The 16,642-nt window shown below is 39.6% G+C and overlaps 1 protein-coding gene across 1 annotated transcript in view; it reads right to left on the minus strand.

Moving 5' to 3' along the window:
* LOC133443761 (tumor protein p53-inducible protein 11-like) overlaps positions 1 to 16,066 on the minus strand; it is a 62,322-nt gene extending 46,256 nt beyond the window's left edge. The window contains exon 1 of the mRNA XM_061720957.1: positions 15,943 to 16,066. The gene's annotated coding sequence lies outside the window, so the exon portion shown is untranslated. The remainder of the gene's footprint in view (positions 1 to 15,942) is intronic.
* Positions 16,067 to 16,642: the final 576 nt, after the last annotated feature.

The following is a 16,642-nucleotide window of genomic DNA, read 5'->3' on the forward strand; positions in this document are numbered from 1 at the left end:
AACTGCATCAGCCTGGAACTTTCCCCCTGTATCTGCAAGCAAAGAGGGGACTTGCATACTGAAAAATAATTCCTCCTTATTATTGACAAAAATGAGTGGTGGGGTTGGGCTGGGAGAGTGTTATAGACTGTATTAACCAGTTTCCTCCATTTCAGTGCCAAGTGTGAAGTCTATATTCTGACAACCACAAGATTTACAAGATTACATTTTCATCCCTCTCCTCACATTTGACAAACGAGATGTTGTGAACTCTAAGCTTCATTGGAGGAAAAACAAGTGTTGCTGCCATCTCAAAAAAACAATTTTCATCTTTGAAGCAGTGTGTTCTCATTTCGTATCCAGTAGAGGCAAATCTCTGCACATGTGGCCGGCCGGCAACACCACTATCCAACCTGTCCAGCCGGCGCTCCCAGCTCACGCGCCTCCCACTGAAGATGAATTAAACACTAGCGAGTGTCGGTTCCCCCGTGATAAGTGGGCTAATCAGAAGAAAGGCAACAACATCACCAAATGGAAAAAAAGAGGCAACCAAGTGAAGATGAAAAGTGATACTGGTTGCTAGGCAACAGTGGCAGGAAGTTATCTGAGATAGCACAGAAATATCATGCAGCATCAGTGGTTGATAGAAATACAGTCCAAGAAGTTGGTAAAAGTTCATAAAATGTCATATGAAAGTAAAAAAAGAAGGATTATGTAACAGTTACCCACTGTAGCTCTAAATGGAGGTAACCAGGCCTCCTTTTTATCCAAACATCAGCTGAGCAACTGATTCATTAAAAGTACTTTTGGACGTGTTACAGAAAAAGAAAAAAGTCAGAATTGACAGATTAAGAAGTTTCGGGGTGAGCTTGTGCTAGTAAGGACAACCAGTAATGGAAAAATAAATAAATAAAAAGTGATAATATTAGGAACTGATTTGGAACAAACAACGTCCTTGTGAAAGGCTGGGTCTCTGATGAGTAAATATGGCATGAGGATCTCCACTTTGTCAAAAAGAAAATGAAATAATCATTGAAATGTTTAAGAACAATGTTCCTCAAGAAAAATTTGAAGAGATTTTAATATGTCTCCTTTTAAAATACAAACAAACAATTGTCAGCAATGCAATGAATCTGGAGGATTTTTCCTGCATAAAAAGCAAAGGTGCAAACCCAAAGCTGGAAATCTGGACTATGTTAAGAATCTTCATTCATAACCAAATGGAAAAAGGAATTACTTTGGACGATCTTTGTTGGGCATCACAAAAAGGAGCTTTATTCACAAATGCCACTTAAAGCTGCAAGAGAAAGAAGCTTTATGTGAACCTTATCCAGAGGCAGCGCCAATGTGTTCTGTGGTACCAAAACACAAATTCATTTCAAACGGAAAAAAATCCAACAATCCATTACTGTTAAACATTGACCATATTTGGAGGAAGAGTGGGACAAAATAACTTTTGTTCACAGAGTAAAATGTATTATTTGTTGGCATTTAACAGAAAGATTTATCAAAAAGTGGAAGAAAGAAAATCATAGGATTAAACTAAGAAAATCATCGTTAGATTAAATCGACAGTAAAATAACTGTTAGTGGCAGCCCTACAAGAACCGGGATGAGAGGGGTAAGACAAGCAGTGAAGAGCAACATGCTGGGATTCGAACCCGCGCCGCCTGCACAAGGGCGATAGTTGCTGTACATGGGGCATCCGCTCAACCCACTGAGCTATCCAGGCCCCAAAATGTGTACAGTTTAATTCAATTAAGCGGAAACAACATTGTATTCATACTTTCTGCAAATAAATAAAAGTAAAATCTAACGTAAGAGTAAGTGCTCTTTTTTTAACCCATCTACTTTTATGGCTTGAGGTTGTGCTTGAGTTTTGTGATAAGGTTTTTATGAAAACACTGTATCAGTACACACTTTGTTCAGTGCCATCTACCCTCCTCACACTGTAAGTAATTAGATGAATAATTCAAAACAATGTGAAAAGTTACTGCATACAACAAAGTATGTAATTTCAAATATGTATAACTCTTAATACAGAAAAGAACATTTTGACATTTTCTCCCAAATTTCTCAACGTAAGGAAAACATAATTTTTAAACTCCATATGTTCCAAGTTTTCTTGTTTTTTAACCAACACACATGCAGTAAATATAAAGTACAGTACATCAAAGTCAGAAGAAAAGATCTTTTGAAGATGAAAAGTCTGGGGAAAAGCTTAAAGGTAGGTCTTTCATCTCCAGACCAAAGGTGATGATGGATAGATGTTGGAAAGAAGAGTCGAATATCCAAGTCTACTAGATGATATATTTCACCCTCGTGACATGTCCTATTCCAAGAGAAATCCTGTCCAAATTCACAAAATGTAGAAGAATAATGCTGCTAGATACCTATGTGATGATAAAGGATTACAATCTGAGAAATGGCTTTTGTTGTTTTACTTAATGACAATTAACTCCCTGGATTTCACTGAAAGCGATGATGCAGAATCATGATCAAACAAGCAAATGAATCAACTTATTCCTGAAAATGACCTAAAGGTCATTAAGCTAAGATGGCCTGTATGATCATAACGAGGCTGGGCAGCATTAGTATTGAGAATCGGAGCTAAACTGGTATGGGCTCCAGATTGGTTTGTGAAAGCCGATAAACTTCAAGGCAAATGGTTCTGCTGTAAGTATTAAACCTAATTTCCCTCGGGTGGGGAGCTAATAGTGAGATATCTCTGTGATTTCTTTAACTCTGAGGACCACTTCAGCACAGCATGCATTGCTTCTCCAGAGCTCAAGCACCAATGACATTTGCCAGCATCAACATGCAACTTGAAATATGTGAAGCTCCTGGGTTGGTTCGGGTGTGTCTTGCATACAAATGCAAAGAATTACTAATAAACTGTTCAACATTGTGCTTTGACCCAGACTTTAAGTTTGTGTCAGCTGTGCTCACAATTACAGATGACTTGTTTTTTTAAAACTTATGATTACTATTTTCTACTGTGGAAAGGCCATACTTATGAAGTAATGTGTTTTTGAACTTCGCCTTTGTCAGCTGATCCAAGGCTTGTTTGTGTATGATTATTATTTTCTGCTCTCCTACCATAATATTGGTTAGAACTACAGCAGGAAATAGCTGAATTAGTGTTGTAAGGTTTGGAAAAAGCAGCTAAAAAATGTGTCCCTTCGAATGAGCAGATACACTAGAAACTGTTGGAGTCATTGCAGATCTGAGGTAAGTAGTTTTAAACCAACTAAAGACAGTGTGAACATAAAGGGAGCAGCAAAAATGAATCTCCACCATTACCTTGGTGCCGAGTAGATAAGTCATTAAATGTTCTGCAGACCAGTGGCGTCGTTAGGCCTATTTTAGGGGGCTTTTACTTATTCTATTTTTTTTTTTTTTTTTTTATAAATGCAGACCAATTCAATATAAAGACGCACGGATATGAGTTTAAATAAATAATAATATAAACCTGTCACTATTCACTTAAATATGATCATAAATCTGTTGGTCCCATTGATTTACAGTGTTAAGGTAGCGTCAGTGCTTCGTTACCCAATCCGTTCCAGTTGTTCATAGAGAACGCCCACATTACTGAAAATCCAGTCCACGTTTTCACTGCCACTTTACACTCCGCTGCATCTACACATACGGACACACTAGCTACGAGCTGCACACAGCCAGACAACATGGATATACGCAGGTTTTTCAAGAAAGTAAGTCTTCATCACTGCTGGTAGTAACAATTAGTTATCTCCAGCATCCAGCTAACAGCAGAGAGTCCCATGTAATTAATGAACCAGGTGCTCCCCATTTTGATAAATAAAAACCTGGCTAGCACACTAAACTATCAACTGTTAAACTGTTAGCATAATGTTGATCTCTGTCACTTGTTTTAGCTCTGAAAAATCGAACTGATCTCATTCAAGGTATGGTTATCATCAGTGGAAATAATAATAATACACTAATCTTTCCATCCCTATTAAACTGTAGGAGTGAGAGGGGAGAAACCGCTACTGGAGAGGTGAAGAAAGGATTTCACAGGATGGAGTCATTTGTGATGAAGACAGTCTGATTAGAATTTTATGGAACTTAATATGGATATGAAATATGAAACATGTCAGTGATGGTACACCATATAAGACTTCTTTAGTTCTTTATTTTCTGTAATGCAATTAAAAAAAAAAAAAAGTCATACATTCTGGATTCATTACAAATCAACTGAAATATTGCAAGCCTTTTATTATTTTAATATTGCTGATTATGGCTTACAGTTTAAGATTAAGATTCCCAGAATATTCTAATTTTTTGAGATAGGATATTTGAGTTTTCTTAAGCTGTAAGCCATGATCAGCAGTATTAAAATAATAAAAGGCTTGCAATATTTCAGTTAATTTGTAATGAATCCAGAATGTATGACATTTTTGTTTTTGTAATAGCATTACAGAAAATCACAATATTCCAATTTTCTGAGACAGTCCTGTATATGAGTCAAATTAGCCTGACCCAAATATTTTTGAGGGTTCTATTTTAATATTACTTTAATTCAAGTAATTTAGTAATATTTTTCAGGGCTTTAAATTGCAACCATTTTAGTGACATATGCACCCAAAATGTAACCTGTGTAACTTCAAAATATTTGGGAGCAAAAAATGACTGTACTGTGAGCAAAAGTCATGACATGCCTCTATGTTGGATCAGTTATCAATGCAATATGTTTTAATGTATCATGAAGGGTCAGGCAGAAGGAGAGGCTGAGGGAGAAAAAGGTCAACAGGCAAGTTCACGTCAGAGAGAGCAAGGAGAGACAGAGGAGCTGCAGCAAATGGATCGAGAGGCAGAGGAAGATCAAGTTATTACAGAGAGGTGAGAGCAAACAGGCCAAGAGAGGGAAAATGATGAAGCAGCTGCAGCAACTCATTCCACTACAGGGTTTGATTTAGGTGACAAAGACACAGGGCCCAGACAGGTAAAGCTGAAGAGCTACCCACATGATACTTTTGGTACACAGAAGCGAGCATTTCACCACAGCTGGTTTGAAAAGCACAACTGGTTAGAATATTCAGTCAACCAGGAAACAGCTTTCTGCTTCCCATGTAGAGTGTTTGGCAAAAACATGATAGTTTGGTCAGTAGGGCTGGGGATCGATTCAAATGTCAAGAATCGATTCGATTCCGATTCTTAAGATTCAGAATCGATTATCAAGATTTGATTGGATCCGATTCCAATATTGATTTGGGTTGGTGTTATTAAAACTGTTTTTTGAGCTGTTGCATGAATTATATGACTGTGTAGTTATGAAACATATTAATACTAGTATTATATTGAGATTCAACAGCAAGTACTGGCAGCTGATGATGCTGTAAGGACCAATCACCTTCCAGAATGCTGATAGAACTGCTTTCAGAAACATCGTGGGGCAGAATTACCAAACAGATCCAGGGCAGCAAACAGTGGGCCTATGAAATCGGTTTTATTTTTTATTTTTTCCATTTTCGTTCTTTTTCGGTTTTAAATTTTGGAGAATTTTATGTAAATATAACCCCAAAACAGTATATAAAGTAATGAAATAGACAATTTATGCAATTATAACTAAAAACTTTAATGTTTTCATACCGTTAAACATATTTAAAGGCAAAAACATGGCACTAGTTATTCTTGTGTCCAACAAGAAATTCTTTTTTAGGGCAAAAACAAAAAAAAAAATATCAAAAGTTTTAATGATTGGAAAAAAAAATCTTCGGACACACGAATCGATTTTTAGAAATTAATATGAGAATCGATTTAGAATTGGAAAATCGATTTTTTTTCAACACAGGCCTATTGGTCAGTAGTGATTGCAAGAACTGGAAGAAAGCTTTAGTCATCTTTGGCAAGCATGAGATGGCATAAACACATAAGGACAGTGTTGTTGCATGGAAAAGCTTGTGCTTGTGCGCTACGTTCACTCGTATCCTGTGCATCTCTTGGGGGCTAAGCCTCCCCTGTCCTTAAAACCTAGTGACGCTCCTGCTGCAGACTATTAGTCAGTGCATTGATTGCTTAGGTAAGATCCATCTGTGAAAGCAGCCTACTGTCAAACTGTCAAACATAAGACTGATTTAAAGAAAACACACACACACAACAGATTTGTTGCCTTAAATGACAGAATAAGTCGCTAAATGTGCTTCATATGTTGAAGGCTGTGCTTTAATCAGCAGTAAATTGCCTGTAGGCATCTTCTTTTTCCTCTGAGTCAAAGTGTGTCCTCTGTGGTGGCCAACACATGTGTGAAAATGATGCCCCGTTCTCTCTGAACCACTCTCTCAATTTGAGTCTGATGCATCATGATGGCCTTTTCATCTAGAAAAGTAAGCTGACCTAATTTCTTTTTTTTTTGGTCAGGGGGGGCACAAATTGTTGCTGAACCTAGACATGGCCCAGTGAAGCAGCCCCAGGTCATTAAAAGTGTTGCGTCAGGCTTGTCCGGTAGACACTAGGCACGATGGGGGTATCGCTTCATCATCAGACCACATGCCTTTTTTCCATTACTCCATAATGAAATCTCAACGCTCCCTGGACAAGCAAAGCATTTTTTTCCCTTTACAATCAGCCTCACTGACAAATGGTTTTCTTACGGCGAAACAGCTATTGAGAATACCTTGAATTATCCTCACATTGTGCACGTGGAGATCTTCTCTTTCACTATTCAGCATTGGTATGAAATGTGCTGCTGATTTAAAAGTTTCAAAGGATTCAAAGTTTCGAGTGACCACCAATCATTATAATTTTTTTTTTTTCCTGCTCACATATTTCAGATTCAGATTAATTTTATCGTCATTGAGTCAGCGGCCCGACAGAGCAAAACTTGTTCCAGTACAGCCCGTCCAAGAGAACAAAAATAGAGACGATAAATGACAACATAGGACATAGACAAGTGCCGCTGCCTGTTTTTCCCTCTAATACGATTATTCTCCACTATGTTTCAAGGTTTTAAAAATGTTTGACAGTTTTTAACCCCAGTTTTCAGCTATATCCTTAGTTGTTTTGTTTGCTTGATGTAAAATGCACAGCTCCTTCCTTCATGAGCCAAAGTGAAAAGACATATTGCTGTCTGAAACACATTTATTGGTTATCGTTATTTATCTGTTTTACTCCTGAAGTGTACAGATGACACCACCCTCGTTGGCCTCATCTCTGATGGAGTCAGATAGACTGTCTGGTGTCATGGTGCAGCACGGAGAATCTGGAGCCCAATGCTCTCAACACAGTGGAGGGGATTGTGGGTTTCAGAAAGGACCCGGCTCCCCTCCCCCTAGTCGTCCTCTGTGAATCTCCGGTTACCTCCGTTCAGTCTTTCCGCTTCCTGGCCAACACCATCACCCAGGAACTCAAGTGGGAGCAGCACATCAGCTCACTCACCAGCAGAGGATGTACTTCCTGCGGCAGCTAAAGAAGTTTAATCTGCCAGTAAAGATGACGGTAAACCTGCACACTGCCATCACCGAGTCAATCCTCACATCCCCCATCGCAGTCGGGTTTGCTGCAGCCCGGGTCAGGGACACGGCCAAGCTGCAGCACATCATTCATTCTGCTGAGAAGGTGATCGGCTGCTCCCTCCCAAATCTCCAGGGGCGGTACATCTCCAGGACTCAGATATGCTGCCAGGATTGCGGTCAGCCCTTCTCATCCTGCACGCAAACTTTCTCAGACCCTCTCCTCTGACAAGAGGCTCCGCTCCATAAGAACCAGGACCTCATGCCACAAAGAAACTATTTCTTCCCCATTGCCGTCAGCCTACTGAACACTGTCCCAACACCCCCCAGGTGATTCCCCCAAAATTAAGTCAACTCTCTCCCACTGTTTTTTATTTAATACTTTTTATTGACTCTTTTCATCTTATCTTTTTTCTTCTGTTGTGTTTATATTCTATATTTGTATATTTAAGACGACTTTCTTGTGATTTTTGCACTATTTTTGTTTGTATTTGACACTAGGACAAATTCCTAGAACTGTAAAGTGTTCTTTACTGTACCTGGGAATAAAGGTTTCTGATTCTCATGTGCCACATTTGATAATAAGCCTCCTCCTTGGGGCAAAAACACATCTATTACTGTGTAACACTCTTAAGTAGTGCGTTATTTTCTTTTTTAGGGGAACCAGGGAGTTGGTAAATATCTGAACCTGAATTCCAGAAACTACTTTAGAGAGGCAACTTTTAGATGAACCCAGAATGTTAGGTGACCCATAATAAAATACACTATTAACAGTTATGAGTTCAGTGGGAACAAAATGTTCCTAAACATAAGACTTCACAGCTGGTGAGGTCTAGTGTTTAAAAAACAGTGAGCAAATGAAAGAGACTGAGGGGACGGAGCTTGTGGAAGGATGCCTCGGAGAAGACGGGATGAACCTCTGGTCAGATAAAGCTGCCCAAGTCTTAACATTTAGACGCTTAGATTGCACATCTGAATCCTTCCAGTGACGAAAAACTTTGTTAAGAAGTCAACTAGTCGACAAAATATTAGAAGAGATTAGGGCTGTTCGATTTTGCCCAAAAATAAAATCTCGATTTTTTTCTCTCAAAATCCGATTTTCAATTACGATTATTTTGTGAATTGACAAAAGGCAAAGAAATTATTTCAAATATGTTTTTTTTAATTGAACATTTGTCCCATTGGGCTTTAAGTGCAAACTTTGCTCTTATTAAACCAAAAATGAATGAATAATGTGCAAAACTCTGTAAAATAAGTTGAAAAAAATTTTTAAAAAAATATAATAAAATATAAAGTTTTATCTCTGAAGAAAAACCAGCAAATCAGCACTTGCAAACATACAGTAAGTTATATTTCCAATTAAATAAAACAAGACATTTTCTAATTAAACTAAACTGGGTCTTTGCATGCTAAATAATAATGCACTAAAGAGCCTCTCCGATGGGGCACTTGTCACAGGTATTGAGAGGTATTTCCATCAATCATTAATATGGTATCAATCATTAATAAGTGTGCAGACAAGGTAAAAAAAAAAAAAAAAAAAGTGAAAAATCGATTTTACGAGTTTCACGTTTTAACATCGTTCTAATTACATAATCGCGATTACGATTTAAAATCGATTAATCGAACAGCCCTAGAAAAGATGTGAGAGCACTTCTGAAGACTTTGTACAAATGGCAAAGAGGAAACCTGAAACTGTGCAACACACAAAACAATCCCAATGTTTCACTGTGAGAATGAATATAAACAGACTCGCCAGTCTCCTCAGTGAATCTCTCTGACCAGCTGGACCAGAAACTGCATCCTGCACCAAAATATAAAGTTTAGTTTTTGTCCAAGAAAAGGAACATAACTGGCATTTTACTACCGGAAACCGCTGATACTGGCAGGTGGACACCATCTCTCAGAGACACAAGGTGTTTTACCACCTCCACATCAGTGAAATAGCTCTTCTGCCTCCAGATGTATTTAATGAATGCGCAGACATCACTGCACAAACAACAGCCGAGTCTGGAAGGCAACATATGGTCTTGACCTTCTAAAACCTTTTCCACTCGTCCATTTTTGCTGTGTTGTCAGCACACTGGGATAATTAACAAGGCAAAATGAGGGGGGGGTTACTTGTGTTTTAGTGAGCCAGCAACTAGCTGGTGGGGCTAGTTTCGGACCATGCAAAGTTCAGACTCTGCTGATCGCAGGTTTGTCCGGATTACCTGACTCCTTTTTCTGTACTTGGGACTCTTAAAGCCATTTCCCTGTTCACATTACATGACCCATATCTAATGGAGGGTCACATGTTACTTGATCTGACAACGAGTCTCCAACTTGCTGAAAAAGTTGATTATTTAAAATTGCTCAGACAGAGAATGCAAACATTGTATGCTATGAATTGTTCATACCAAAAAATTATAAATAGAAAAGACAAAGGGCATGGTACCAAAGATTGTCTGTGCTACAGAGACAATTTAAGGTAAGTTTTAAAAAAGATTCTTATAAAATGAAACAGTAGCTCACAGCTTATATTTTGGTGTGTGTGGAGAGTGTGATATTTGGCCTGTTTAATATGGGTGGATGATGGGCAATGGGTCTGTGATAAGCCAGCTGACGTATTTCAGTTGTTCACACAAACAAACAAACAATCTCGTGCCAACGCCTGACTGTCGACTACCTGCCAATTCTCCACCGATGCCTCTGAGCTCTACAACTGGCTAATCAGGCTTAAAATTGTATGTCAGAAAGAGCCGTGTGTGTGTGTTTGTTTTTGTGTGTGTGCTAAGAACTCTCCAGCACTGTATTGAGTCTTACACCCTGCCTCATGGCTTTGACGTGCACAGAGAAAAACGTGCGCAGAGAAAAACAACCATTTACATCAGGGGTGTCCTAAGTTGGTCCTCGAGGGTCAGTGTCCTGCAGGTTTTTAGAGGTTCCCCTATGTCAGCGCACCGCAATACAAATGACTGTCATTAACAGACTTGTGCAGACCTTGTTGACATGCTCGACCATTAATTAGTAACAGGTGTATTGATGCAAGGAGATATCTAAAACGTGCAGGACAGCAGCCCTCGAGAGCCGACTTTGAACACCTTTGATTTACATGATCCTTCTCAACTGTCAGAGAGAGATATTTCAAACCTCACAGTCCAGCATTGTACATGTGCAAATACACTCTGAAACACTCAATTCTCGAATGCAGCCATTATATATTCATATTTGTTGGACAAATATTGTGTACATTTCCAAGACAGTGTGCACCACTTCCACGTGGCACAGCAAGCCATGAGGAATTCTGCATTAAAAGGTCTGTGAGGGGGTAACTAAGGTGACAGGGCATAATCAATTATGTTGGTTATGAAAATGATCCATCAATCGATAAAAATCAAGTAAATGCTACCGATAATCTCAAGTCTTTCCAGCTCAGTGGTAAATGGTTAACTTTAAGTGGAAAGCAGTACATGAAGTGCTGGGGGCAGTACAGCTTCCCTTCCCTGCCACAATAACCACATGTGGCCTAGGAAAGAAGCACAACATGGGAATGATTGGCAAAAGAGGGAAAGGATGCAGATCATCAGAATGAATGATAGGGAAAAAAAAGAGGAAACAATTCACAGAAAACATGCGAGCAAAACAAGTGTAACACAGACTGTGAAAGTCCCGTTCTTTCACGGCAGCTTTACAGTAAATCAAATAAACAGTAAAAAAGCGACATATTAGTATTTTGTCAAATTAATAATTGGTTACAGCTCTAACAACAGAAAGATGCAGCAATAAGATTTATGGGAAAGAAAACGTGTCCAAGGGTCGTCATCATTGCGCACGATCACTCCATCACACCATTTTACAGTCTCCATTCAGAAGTGTCTGCTACTATGTAAACAATGTATAATGGGCTGGTTAAAAGGACGGACGGTCTTTTAAACATTCACCTGAACCTTTTACGAGCCAGAGCTTGTAAAAGGCTCCAGCCACACAACTGAAGCATTGTCAACGGACACCCACTGCAGTATAATCCATACCAACTTTTTTTTGTTTTTTTACATAAAGCAGAACATTTTTTCACCGCAGGCATTGAGAAAAGAAAGGGGGAGCTTAGCTTGTTCTCATATGCTCTGGCAATTCAGATTATTGGCAAACATTTTCCATTTAGTCGAACTTGCTTGGCAAGTTAAACACTTCAGCCACTTGCCCAGAGGACAAATGGTTGAGAAAGTTTCATGTCAAGTTCTGATTCATTTTCTATTTCAACTTCAATCCCCGGAGGGTCAAAGGGCTCAGCTAGAGCCTTACCCAGTTGTCACCAGGGAAAAGGCGGGGTACATCCTTGATAGGTTTGATCATCTAACACAGGACCTCATTTCTCTCAAGTATATTATCTTTTGAAATATGACTCATCCAATTCTGCTCTGCTTTCATCAGTTTATTAGTTTATGTCTGACTGAAACCAGTAAGTTCTGTTTTTGTTATTAGTTCAACTGTGTTTGCCATATCAAACACTGGCTTGTCAGTTGTTACTAGTGGGCCTAAACAGTGTGGAGTCACTTTGTGGGGGGGTGAAACAACTGCTCATTGTCTGTTCTTCTGACAAGGGCGCGCCACAATTTCACAGAAAACAAGTTAAAGCAGAAAGTTCAGCCATCTGATGAGCAATCCCCATGAGAAATGGATTTCAAACTTCCCCTGCAATCTGCTCCACATGCCCAACGTGACTGGGTGTGCGGCAGGATTGCTGAACTTCACTCAGGACAAGTCTCGACACACCAAACACTCCAGACAACTGTAAACAGACACTATTTCCAAGTGATTTAACTCTCACAAGATTGAACAGCAGCTAAAACGACGTCACTGGTGTAAAACTGATTTGTGTAGCATGACAGAAAATGATGTTATTTGAATACATCATTAGACAGAAATGTGACTGTCTCCCCTCTTCTTACTGATAAACACAGCTGTTTCAGTAATAACCCCCCCTTCTTTTATACCTGGGCAACATCCAGCAAATCTATCCAACAAATGCAACCATTTTAAGATGATAAAAGCTACAATTAAGGAATAAAATTCAACATTGAAGAAATACTACAATCTATTTAGTAAATAACAAGGGATTATTATTTTTTTGAAAGGAATTCAAATGGATAAGCAAATTGATTATTGTTACTCCCTACAATGTTTCATTACAGTTTTTCTCAATTGGTTTGGTACATTTCTCACATCAGAATTGAAATTCTCAAAAGTTCTTGTTCAGTTTTCACATCATCATGCCATTTGTGCAGATGAAAAAGGCAGTTTCTCATTGCATTGAACAAATTGCAAATGCTTTTGTCCATCCATGCAAATGATTGTGTACAATTCTCAGTTTTTTCGTACATTATCAATTGATTTTGTCATGCTAATCAAAATTCTTTGTTATAGGAATCTATCAAATAGTCTCTTTCCCCAAAACATTTAGGCTATAGTTCATCATATAAGTCTTCACATGCAAAATGATTTACCAAGCCATCATAACATGTCAAGCATATATACATTTCCATAAGACATTTGTCTGTAAATATGATCTAAATTGGTAAATTCCTCCCAGGTGAATCTAGACTTCCTCTAATGAAAAGAGTTGATCAACCAATGATCGACAGTTTTCTGAATGAGCTCAAGGGAGCATCTCATGAACAATCTACTGGGGAGTATATAGGTAACCAGAGCACAATAGAAAGTTACAATGTCTGACAATGGAAGGACAACAGCCAAGAAGAAGGAGAGGAAGAGGGGTGAGGCTGCGTGGTGGAGGAGTAGGAAGAGGAAGAGGCAGAAGAGGCGGACACATGCGTGTTCCTGATGAAATCAGAGCAACACTTGTAGACCATGTTTTGAATCATGGGCTGACTATGGCTGAAGCGGGAAGAAAGGGTGCAGCCAAATGTTGGCAGAACAACTGTGTCCTCAATTATTCAAACTTTCCGCAGAGAGAACAGGTGTGTAATCTAACAGTATGTGCTGAATTACATGGAGTTTACTGTATTTACATGTCAATACAGTAATGCCCCATACAAAATTACAGTAGCCTATTCCACTGATGCTCTATACAATGCCATTGTGTCTTCCTCAAATTTGTTTTGGTTTACATTTCTATTTTCCACATAGGACTGCAAGACAAGTACACAGGGGTGGTAGAGGGCGGATTTTCACACCACACCAGGAGATGGCTATCTGCAACATTGTTGTTGAAAACAACGCCATTACACTGAGATAGATACAGACTACTATTTTGCAGGACAATGACACATTTGCAAACATCCAAACAGTCAGTATCTCTACCATTGACAGAGTGCTAAAAAAACAACACATGCGCATGAGACAGCTATACACTGTCCCATTTGAAAGAAATGGTGAGAGGGTGAAGGAGCTGCGCTACCACTTTGTCCAGGTACAACTTTTATTCCAAAACCATATATAGATATGTCCTCGTTTGTAAGTCGCTTTGGGTTTACAGTAAAAGGTGTCTGCCAAATGCAATGTAATGTAAAGATGTACACTACACTACTGTAAGTGTGGCATTTGCACATATGCTATGGCTGTAGAAAAGAAGATGCAATATGTCATATACGTTTGATCTAACTTCTTTTGCAAATGCATGTAATGCAGTAATTCCAAAAATAACATTTTGTCTTCTGTATTTAGCGCATGATGGAACTGGAAGCTAGTGATCCACCCTGTCACTTCATTTACATGGACGAGGCTGGCTTCAATCTGACAAAGCGCAGAAGACGGGGTCGAAACCTTATTGGACATCGAGCCACCATTGATGTGCCAGGCCAAAGGGGTGGCAACATAACTATGTGTGCCGCAATATCAGATAACGGTGTGCTGACACACATTCCACTGATGGGTCCATACAACTCTGAATGTCTAATAGCATTCCTAGACACTTTGTACAGGGATCATATACTAGGTGGCCCAGCCGAGAATATGGCCCAGCCCAAATATGCCATAATATGGGACAATGTAAGCTTCCACAAGTCAAACCTAGTAAGGCAGTGGTACGCAAACCATAACAGAATGGTGATGGAGTTCTAACCACCATACTCCCCATTCCTCAACCCCATTGAGGAATTTTTCTCAGCCTGGAGGTGGAAGGTGTATGACCGAGAGCCACACACACAAGTGACCCTTCTGGCTGCAATGGATGCAGCATGCCAAGACATTACTGCAGATTCCTGCAGAGCATGGATTAGGCATGCAAGAAGATACTATCCACACTGCCTTGCACGGGAGGACATCAGGTGTGACGTGGATGAGAATTTGTGGCCTAACAGACAGGAACGGGAAGAAGCTGAAGATCAGGATTGAGATTAGAATTTGGGGAGTTCATATTTTTTTGTTTACCTACTGTATGACCTATGTTTATATTTTTGACCTATGTTTACACTTACGTATTGTATTTCACCTTTGTTATGTGCAGTGCTGTCTTTTTTTTTTTCTTTACGGACTGCAATGTCAATGTTTACCAATGAAGAAGTCGTTCTGTAAATGTGAATCTTGTCTTTTCCAATCAATCTTACACGTATACATTATATGAGGTCAAATGTACAACACTTGTCATCACACCTAAACCACATTTTACATCATGTCCCTTCAAAGTGCCTTCAATTGCCAACATGACTAATGAATTTGACTGTCTTATCTGTACACAATGACACAATGATTAAACATTCTGATGGCACTGACAAGTATATTGGCACAAAAACTTGCTTTTGAGGGATGGACTAAGGATTTTGAGCAAGAGACTGGCTTTTGCAGGTGATCCACAGTGTTTTGCTATTTGTTCAAACTGTTTTGAGAAATGCACTTGATCTTCTGCAAATTACAAGAATGATTGGAAAAATGTACCAAAGTGATTGAGAAAAACTGTAATAACAGGAAGCTTTGTGGTTTCAGAGGGGGGGTGTTGCGGCTCAACCGTTAATAGAAAAGGAAAACATTAAAAAGTATAATAAATATAACTTTTCTACTGTGGAAATGAGTAGTTTAGCTTCGGTGGATGTTTTGAGGGATGATTCAAAGGTAGAGTTTTGACAGAGCTCAACTTCACTCGTCCAGCTGTGATGTCACAATGAACCAAGCGTGCTGCTCCAAGTAAAGGCTGATTTATGGTTCCGCGTTACACCAACGCAGAGCCTACGGCGTAGGGTGCGCGTCGCCGCGTAACCTACGCCGTAGGCTCTGCGTCGATTTAACGCGGGACCATAATTCAGGCTTTACCCGTACGCAACACAATATTAACCTCCTTATTGATCCCCGGCCGCAAAAACTGTTATAAACTCACTAGCCGTAAATTATTAACTAAAAAAAAAAAAAAAACGTGGACGGAGAACAAAAAGAAAATGCGTAAAGCATCTTAAAGTAAAACTAGTTTGTTAGAAAGACGGTGGTAAAAACTCTTTTTTTTTTCTTTTTTTTTTTTAAAAAAGGGAAAAACGTGCAGAGATTTGAATGAAACTCACTGCGGGAAGCGGAGTGGTCTCCAGAGTTTGTTTCCAAGGGGAACCGTGGACGTTGTTACTGGGAGTGTGCAGACCGCTTACTGGGGAGACTCGCTGCTGCGCTCCGCTCTTTCACGGACCCCAACAAACAATACACGACCGTAATGACGGCCACTGGCGGCGGGACGCACCCACAAATGCTGCTACCGTAAAACCGAGACTAGCACCGCCGGTAGAAATGACCTGCCTGTAAAGACCCGCCCCCAATACGCACAGGACAGGAGCCAATAGAAATGGAGTATCAGCTCCCCATAAAATGTCTTAAAGGGGACCTATTATGGCATGTAATATATATTTTAAACAGGCCTTGAATGTCTTAAAAACAAGCTTTTGATTTTTTTTTGCTAAATACATTAGAAATTCAGCCTCTGAGCCATGTCTTTATCTTCCCATTCTCTAACCTCATTATCTATGCAGGATTCTGAGTGGGCGGGGAGGCTATGATAATGAGGCACTGTGCTAATTGGCTGCCTGAATGACGCGATACCAGCCCCCCAGTCTCGCGCTCAGAAGGTGTGCCGATTTTTCCCAGTGGCCAGCCGCGGTACTGCAACCAAAAATCCCATGGGGCCCAGAAAGCTTTTTTCCCATAGACCGCAATAGTAAAAGAGAAGCCTCTAAAACTGTTCACAGGACACTCCAGCTGTAATCACCGGCAATT

The sequence above is a fragment of the Cololabis saira genome, chromosome 5, assembly GCF_033807715.1.
Source record: "Cololabis saira isolate AMF1-May2022 chromosome 5, fColSai1.1, whole genome shotgun sequence".
Classification (NCBI taxonomy): Eukaryota; Metazoa; Chordata; class Actinopteri; order Beloniformes; family Belonidae; genus Cololabis; species Cololabis saira.